Below are 9,352 nucleotides of genomic sequence, written 5' to 3' on the forward strand. Positions count from 1 at the left end.
CATTAAAAAAAAAAAAAAAAAAAAAAGATTCCCCTAAAGGGATGATTCATTATGGCCTCTTTGGTATGCATAATATTTCTTCTGTGAAGGCCAAGTAAACTTAAGAGCACAGAAAACTGACAGCAGAAGTTGATCACAAAAAGATTCAATATAATAAATATACAAACTGCAAAGCACATTCCAGGCTGAACTTTTGTATATTTTAAAATAAATGGAGGCTGTGTGCAGTGAGGATGGCATCAGTGTTTTATTTTTTTGGGCTTAGTTATGATATTGGATTAGTGCAGGGAAAAAAAAAAAAAGATTTTGCTGTATATTAAAGCAGTATATTTGGCCAAAAAATTACAGCTTTTACCCATCCTCCACCTGCCCCAGTTTTTCAAAGCTTGTATTATGCAATGGTTATCTTTCCAATGCTCAGCAATATATATTAAGCTAAATCCACAGGAGGACATGGATGCCTAACTGCCATTTTAGGTATCTAAGCCCAACATTTGGATGCCTCCAAATTACTGCTCAGCTGCTCCCTAACCCTGAAGATGCCTGAAGTTCACCAGTTTCTGCTGCTGGACATGTACAAAGCTGCCTAAACCATGGATGCCTCAAGGCTATTCAGTGCCTCCTAGCTACTCCAGGCTTTGCTCATGATCCAGGATCCTGGTTTTCTCTGTTTAAAAATCACAACTTCTCTGATAAAAATGTAAATTGTCTGATTAAAAACCTCCAAATCTCCGTAATTTCACAATTAATATGAAACACTACCAATATACAGTAGAGGTCCACCGATACATTGGTCCAATAATAGATCAGCACTGTCATAAAGAAAATTGACCATAGCACAAATCAGCCTGACGTGGCCGATAATTTGGCCAATAAATGCCCCTGCATGCATGCTCAGCTTGCAGGCAGCAAGGAGCACAGCTCAGCAGCTTGGAAAACTGCATCCAGCTGGTAAGTATGTTGTGGTGCAAGGGAAGGGGGCAGGGGAGGGGCGGAGGGGGGTAGATCAACGACCCCCCACGGCGAGGGAGGGAGTGGGGCTGGGGCTAGGGTAGGCTCTGCCCAGCTGGGGTGAGGCATGGCGCAGGAGGGAGCCACGGCTTGTCTGGGGAGCACAGGGAGGAGAAGCAGCTCTCGCTGCTGTGTGCACCCCAAAAGGGCATGGGGGGGTGGGGAGGCGTGTGCCCCCAGATCTGTGCAGAGCATGGTGGGGTGTAGTGTGGCAGACTGCAGCTGTGGGCTCAGCTGCCCAGCATGGGGAGAAGGACTGGGCCACACTGTGCTCAGGGCGGGTGGCGGTCGCACTGGGAGGGGGGTCTAAGGGGGGGGGGCCTACAGTGAAATTTGAGATGGCTGCACCCTCTCCGTAGCCCTCTCCCAGCGCTGTCACCACCCGCCCCAAGCACAGCGTGGCCCCACCTCCTCCCCCTCCCCCACTGGGAAGAGCCTAGCATGGCCCCCAGCCCCAGCCCACAGCTGCAGCCCTCACTGTGCAGATCTGGGGGCGCACACACCTCCTGTGCCCTCCCGGGGTGTGCACAGTGGTGTGAGCTGCTCCCCATCCTGCACCCTCTCAGATGAACCGCAGCTCCATCCCACACCTGTCCTGCCCCGGCTGTCAGCACCTAGCCCTGCCCCAGCCCCACTCCTTCCCTCACCGAGGGGGCCTTTGTCTGCCCCCCACTCCACACCCCTTCCCTCCCCCCTCCCCTTCTGTCACAACAGACTTATCAGTTGGATGCATCTGTATCAGAAATCGGATCAGTATTAGCTGATATGCTTCCTTAAAAATCAGCTATCAGTATTGGCCCCCAAAATCTCTATTGGTGCACCCCTAATATATAGGTATCAGTTGAAAACAATGTTATATTGATATATTTACAATTTTAAAGCAATTTGGAAGCCTAACACTGCCTGAATAACTATAATAAAATGAATTCTAAATACCTACACATTTTGGCATTTGATTTTGAGTTGGCACTGAGTAGCCATGACATGCTGGTGCCCTGCCCACGCCATTGCCCCTCACTCCCAAGCCACAACACTCCCATCCTTGCTGGTGCCCCTTACTCTTGGCCCTACTGGTGGTGCCCCTAACTTCAGGCCTACAGCCCTTTGGGCCCTGTCATTGCCCTTCATTCCTGACTCCTGGCCCTGCCGGTGCCCCTCACTCCCCACCCACACCCCCTGGCCCTACTGGTGCCCTTCACTCCCCACCCACTCCCCTCCCCCCCATCTCCCCAGCCCTACTGGTACCCCATATCTCCAACCTGCAGCCCTCTGCCAGTTCCCCTCACTCACAACTTGCAGCTCTCTCCTCCCCCAGCCCTACTGGAGGGGGCCCCCCAACTGCCAGGACTACAGAGTCAGAGACCTGGTCTGCAGCCCCTTGCCCCCTCCAGCAGCATCCAAGCCCTGACTGCCACCCATGGGAGGAAGCAACTGCTGTAGTACAAGTGGACTGCGGAGCCCAGCTCCCTCTCCCCTACGGTCGGCATGGCTGGAGCAGAGCTGGTAGGTGTGGGGGACAGATGTGGGCTGGCAACTGTGGGCTCGGGGCTCCCTGCCCTGCTGCCCTTCCCCCAGGGGTCTCCACAGTGCAGTAGGTGGGACCTAGCACAGCAGGACAGAGCAGGGTGAGGAGGTTTGGTGCTGCTGCCAGGAGCCCTTCACCACCATGACAAGGTGCTCCCTACCTAACCGGCAGCAGCAGGGGGCACAGCTCCGTGTCACCACCCTGCTGTTACCAGGCAAGCAGGGAGTACCTCACCATGGCAGCATAGGGCTTCCAGCAGTGGCACCAGGCCTTCCTGCCTTGCTCTGTCAGGTCCCGCCTGCTGAGCTGTGGAAGTCCCTGCGGGAAGGGCAGCAGGGCAGGGAGCCCTGAGCCTGCAACAGCCAGCCTATATTCACCCTCACCCCATGCACAAATCTGGGGGGCACATGCCCCCTCTGTTCATAATTAAGTTCTGATGAGATTCTCGCATTCGACTTTCTGCTCTCTGTTTCACCTCTGTGATTTCATCCAATAGGCATATTTTGACAATGACTACTGGATCAGGCCCCCAGCCAATAATGGTTAAAGATGCAAGCTTTCAGGGCTGGCCAGCCTAAGGGCCTGTCTCATATTCAGCAGCCCTGTGTGGTCAGGGTACTTTTCTAAGACACAGAGCATGTCTACATGAGATGCTACATTGCCATAGCTCATTGCTACAGTGATGTATCATCAGTGGGCATGTACTGTAGTGCTGATGCTACTGTGCTGGAGCAATAAGCTCATTGCTACTGCACAATAGGGTAGGAAATGATGTGCACCATACATGACTGTAATGGCAGTTACTGCACAGTCATTTAATACTTACTAGTAACAACTGTGCAGCTGGACGCATGTGTAGATGCACCCACAGAAGACCCAGATCTGAATCTTCACATGACTAGATTTTAAGTAGGAAATTGAACCCTTACCACCAAACTACCAAACATTCCAGGGTTGTTCTGTTCTTCTTAACCCTGTCCCACTTTGTATAACTATATCAATATTCCTTGGGTCAGAGAGAAAAAAGAGGTAATTAGATTGTAGAGAAACTGCTTTATGTCCCTGATACAAACCTTCATATGAAATGTCTAGGAGAGAGCTAGAGAGCCCCAGTCCAGACTATCTAATAGCTTGGTGATAGGGACACTCTAAGATGTAGGAGAACTAGGCTGAAGTCCCTCAATCAGGCAGGACAGGAAACTGAAGAAAGGTCTCCCACCCCCTGCACCACTGGCCTATGGTGTAAACAATACCTGCTTGGTGTTGTTTACACTGATTGTGTATACATGTGTGAATTAATCTGGGAATGGAAACAGAGAGATACGTAACTAAACCAGGGTAGCCACATTCAGTCACTGTTGTTACTGTGCCTCACAACTAAGAGAAAAGAAGTAAAGGACTATTAGCATTGAGTAAATGGCTACCTCAATAGTAGGTAAAGGATGGATATAAGCCAGTGGTTCTCAATATGTTTAGATTCAGGACACCCTCCCCCCAAGTTGTCTGAATTTAGCAGCACCCTGATTGAGAACCGCTGTTGCACTGCCTCAGCTTACCTTAGTGATCTTCAACCGGGGCTGCCACTACTGCTAGGTGAACTGCCTCATGTGCCTTGTGCAGCACCAGATCAGGAAGAGGATGTTACAGGAACCAGTGCTCCTGCTTACATGAATCTAATACAGGAAAAATTTCCACCTCATGCCAACAGTGGTGCAGCAGCCCGCGTGTTTCCCTGGGATACCGCACCACTGCCACCACTCGGTGGAACTGCCCTGTGTGCCTTGATTTCCAGAAGATGTATTTGGTGTCAGACCCATAAGGGCTGCAGCAGAAGTGGGTGCCCCTACCTGCATAAGGCTGATGTGATAAAACCTGATGAAGGCAGGAGCACCCACAGCTTTTGCAGTTCCTTCCTGATCTTCCTCTGCACAAGGCACATGGGCTGCAGTGGTGGTAGCACCCGGACGCCGGCACTCCTGCAGGGTCTCATGATGCCTGGACTGCTGCAGCATGTTGGTTGAGAACCACCGGTGCAGGCAAAAAAGTGCTCAACTGGGGCTACTTCTATGAATAGGCTCAACCACTGATTCTTGCAAGGGTAATTTTACCCCAGATCAGGCTGATCACACTGGTATAAATGTGTTGTCTGTTCAGGTCCCCTCTCTCTTTTTTTTTTTTTTTTTTAAAGAAAGGGCTGACCTGGCTTAGGTAGCTAACTTGAAAAGAGAGAGGTAGTTAGCTGTGTTAGGCTGCAATTAAGCAGAAGGCAGGGGAGGGTAGCACCTTGGAGACTACCTGGAAAGGCATAAGCTTCTGTTGGAAACAGCCTACTTCATCAGACATCGCCAACGAAACTTATGCCTCTGAACCAGTTAATCTCGAACATGCCATTCTACCCTGCCTCTGCATAATATGAAGAGGGGGTTCATGGGTGAAAATCTTGAGCACAGATATTTGCTCATCTCCAGCCCAGAGTGCAGTGCCTTAGCTATCTTTTAGTGATGGGACTCAGTCCTTTCCCCCCTCTTATGCTTTTCCTGCTTTCCTACTTGCTTTTCCTGCTTTCCTACTTGCTGGCTTTTGAGAATCTTCTTGTTTGATGCTTAATTCTCTCCATACATAGTACTGGCAGCTTAACAGGGAGCTAAGGACTGCACTGGACAGCAAGGCGTGCAGACAATAGGGCCCTATCCAGATGAGCACAGCTTTGCGGTATGTGGCATCGTAGATATGTCTGTGGTGCCACTTACTGCATTCAGCTGTTCTCTGGATATCCAAGGATCAATAAAACCCATGCAAATAAAAGCAAGGGGGGTGGTTCTTCCGGTGGCAATGTGTATTGCTCAAAACCAGCACCTGGCCGGCTGAAGCAGTGTTCTGGCTGCTGGCCAGGATCCAGGATTGCTGCTGGAGGCCCCAGGAGCCCCAGGAGGCCCCCAGGACCCAGGTAAGGCTGCTGGGGCCAGTCCAGTGCTGGTCCCAACCTCCCCTACTCCACCTGGGGTAACCTGCTGCAGGCCAGAGGGTGCATGGCACTGGTGTTCCCCATGGGGCAACTAGTAGCAGCACAAGGTTTTCCACCCTGGATCTGAAGGGCTGCTTCTTATGTTGCGGTGGCACAAGGTGTCCCCCTGCTAATTGTCCCCTGGGAACCAAACATCCACGCTCATGTGGATATGGCCTAGGTGTTGTGGACTGGAGCACTAAGTAAGTTCCTTTGTGATTATAGCCCATTCTGCTACTGTATACAGAGCCATACATAAACTCCCTGTTTTTTGGAAGGCAATAGAAGCCAAAACCTATGACTTGAACATCACTGTCTCAATAGCAGATGAATCATGTTGTAAGTTCTATTCTGATCCAGGATAATTATATTCTCATCTGTTTTACAGTGTACTGTATAGTGTTTTCTAACTGTTGTACAGAATTAAACTTTTGTTTATCTGTGCTTTAACTAGTGAAATAGAGATCTGCAGACTTTAGTCCAGAAATATAGAACTTCAAAACGTAATGATCTTTAGTATTACTTCAAATTGCATGATTGAAGAGAATGCTTCTTGATGATAACAATAAGCTACCAACCCGAGTTTGCTGCTGCTAACTGCCTAGTGTTGATGTATAAACTACAATCAAAGTTGAATGAAGTATATATATAGTGTGTGTCTGTGTGCATCTATACACACAATAAGGACTGTGATAAATCTAAACATTTTCTGACCTGCCCCATTTTATAATAGTTCTCGGTTTGAAGCATTTATTCTCAACCCTAAGTTAGATGCCCAGGCTCCCCAGACAATTTATGGGGCAGTTAGACACCTAAGGAAAGGATCCTCAGAAACCACCTAAGAAGGTGCTACCTAAACCAAACAGGAATGAAATACAGATGAAGGAATGCAACTTAGGCACCTCAACAGCTGACCTAAATAGATGTAGGTGCCTGTCTCTGGAGAGGCAGATATCTCACTCAGCCATATGGCCCTCAGCTATGAACCCCTCCTGGAGCCAGGTACCTAAGCCAGGTTTTCCTCTTTTCTAAAAAAGAGAATGAGAGCCTGGGAGGTAGGAGATCTCGTTTGATCCCTGCTCTGCCTGACCTGAATCCATATCTCCTATTCCTTCTGGGTATGCTCTAATCACCAGGAATTGGGTATGCTGGGAGGGGCTCTCTCAGCCTGCCCTGCTGTATCTGTACCACTTTGTATAAATAATTAAATATTCACTGGGGCAGGGTAAGAGACAGAGCTGACTCTACAGCTCTGTGGTTAGGGTACTCACCTCAGCTAAGTGAGTCGTAGACTGCAGTCCTTCCTCTGGTATGTATTTAAGTATTTACACAAAACGGAGCAGGAGCAATGGAGAGAGCCCAACCTGTAATTCCTAATACCCTGGTGGCAAGAGTATTTCAGATATGTTGGGGTTCAGGTCCCCTACATATCTTGATACAACTGAATTTATAGCAGTGACTGCAGTATACAAAGTTATGTATCCCAAATCCCTTCAACTGTGATATTATCCATGATCATCTCTAGGAAGCAAGCTTTGGGAACAGTCATGAGTGTAGCCTTATATCAACATGGTGCATCTTTTTCTTTTAAAGAAAGATATGTGTATTTTAATCTCTGTGAAGTATACTTTCATACCGGTGTATCCATGGAGACAGAGCCTTTAATAACTCCTTGTGTTAGTGGGTCAAGTAAGCAAATCTACACAGCTCCATAGCAACAGACATAGAAGTAAAACGCAGCCTATCAGTGAAATATGCAGCAGAACTCTGCACAGGCTGCACACTATCTGAAAACACTGATTGGCTTCATCTGTAGGCACCATCCACTCAAAGAAGGTCAATAGCAAAGGAAAAAACATAGTAAAGCAAAGCAAACAAGATCAAGAGTATTGTCAAAAATAACTGGAATTTGCTAGATACTATATAAGAAAGGATCTGACAAACATCAGCTTTCTGGATCTGGTTTTGAAGTCCACATATGAATCAGAAAGGATATCAACAAGAGGACAGTCTGTAGGGTGCACACCGTGGGTACCACTGCATTTGAATGAAGGGCTGTTTCCTATGTCCTGTTTGCATCCAGCATTAGTTGGTATATTTAACAAGCATAGCACATGCTCATGTTGAACAAGTGTGGCACATGCAGCCGTGCCCTTTCTTTTTATGCAAAAGGCACATTCTAAAAAGTAGGTAGGAAGCCCTTGAAAACCACGACCTATTGTCTAATGCAGTGATGCTTAACCCCTGGTCAGCAGGCCAGATCCAGCCAGCTGAACCATGTCATCTGGCCCATGGGGCTTCCCAAAGGTCTGAAAATTGGCAGCAGGAAACAGTGGCAATTAACACTGGCACCATTTCCCTACCACCAAATTTCCGAGCTCTACGGGCCAGACGATATGGCCTTGTGTGCCAGACCAGGTTTGCACGTAGGGCTGGAGCAGTGGACACAGGGCCCAATCCGGGGCATGGGGCTGAAGCCAGGTGCTGGATGGTGACTGTGTTTACCTCATGCTGTGCCGGGCTCACGGACTAATCCCACGCACCAGAACTGACCCACAGACCAATCCAACACCAGTCATCCGGCCAGCAGCCCAGAACATCAATATTTAAATAAGCTTGGGAGTTAGCTTTAATGCATCTATTTGCAATTCCAGGGAACAAATCAGCATGAAATGAACATACCCATTCTGCACCATCCAGATATTTGACTTCTTTGAATGCTTCCAAGAATTAGAAATTAATGCTTATGCCTTTTCGACAAGTAAACTTAAGCACATACAGAAAGGACTGCAGCACTGGTGGAAGACACAATTCCCTTACTAAAGCCCACATCTATGACCAGATACTATGTTCTTTGCAATCCCACTGTTCCAGTTGTACCTTCTTTGGGTGACATGACTCTTGGGTAACTGAAACACTAAAAAAGGACAACAGAAAGGGATCCATCTAATTATATTACAGGAACATAGTCTCTCCCCTCAGTCCTACCTCCCCTTCAGGAACCTGTAAATTAAAAACATCAAGCATCATAATTTATTTTAGGGATTGTATTAGGAGGGACTGTCAGACCACAACCAAGTACAGCTCTTTTACAATAGAACAGGTGAGTCCCCTTTTAGAATACAGTCATATAAAAATTACACTACCACCATTTTACAATGAATTTCAGCATGATAGGTGAAAGCACAACTTGTTGTTATTTAAGAACAATGAAGCCCTTCCCATGACATAGCAACTATTGAAGTTAGTACATTCAGTATCTTTGTCTGAACAGCAAACAGTTATATTACTTTTTCCATTGTCTGCAGCAATTCGGAACAAACAAAGCACAAGCCAAAGCCACCCAAACATAAGAAACAAATGTTGTATAGAAAGACATTAATAAAACATGCCCCCCCCCAAACCTCTAAACCTGTCATTTTATCCCTCAGCAATTGTGGGCAACATTCAGTTCTGTAGGGTGAGTGGCAAAACACACTTGTTCCTAGCATAATCTACACCTAAAATTTACATGTACACTAACCTGGTTTTGGAATGGAGCACCCACTATCTGGAGCCAGAGTTAATATTTCTGCCTTATCATACTGAGCACAGGGAGCTGAGCTGACACAGGATCAATCGAGCTATCCAGCCATGTCACAGTAATATAAGCTAAATCAGAGTGCTTACCCATGATTATATCTTGGACTCTCGTTAACTTATTATCACTGCTAACTTAGCTTTGAATAGCATAAATCCAAGAACACAGTCCTGGGCTCCCAGCGATGAGATACCAGACAAAATTGGCAGGGCAATTAAATACTAATAACCTG

General features: G+C 47.4%; 1 protein-coding gene across 1 annotated transcript in view; it reads right to left on the reverse strand.

The window, feature by feature from the left end:
* The window catches only part of SYBU (syntabulin), a 46,502-nt gene extending 37,352 nt beyond the window's left edge, over positions 1–9,150 (reverse strand). Inside the window, exon 1 of the mRNA XM_019528082.1 lies at positions 9,064–9,150. The gene's annotated coding sequence lies outside the window, so the exon portion shown is untranslated. The remainder of the gene's footprint in view (positions 1–9,063) is intronic.
* Positions 9,151–9,352: the final 202 nt, after the last annotated feature.

The sequence above is a fragment of the Gavialis gangeticus genome, unplaced genomic scaffold (genome assembly GCF_001723915.1).
Source record: "Gavialis gangeticus isolate Ggan-Ray unplaced genomic scaffold, GavGan_comp1, whole genome shotgun sequence".
NCBI classification, from domain to species: Eukaryota; Metazoa; Chordata; order Crocodylia; family Gavialidae; genus Gavialis; species Gavialis gangeticus.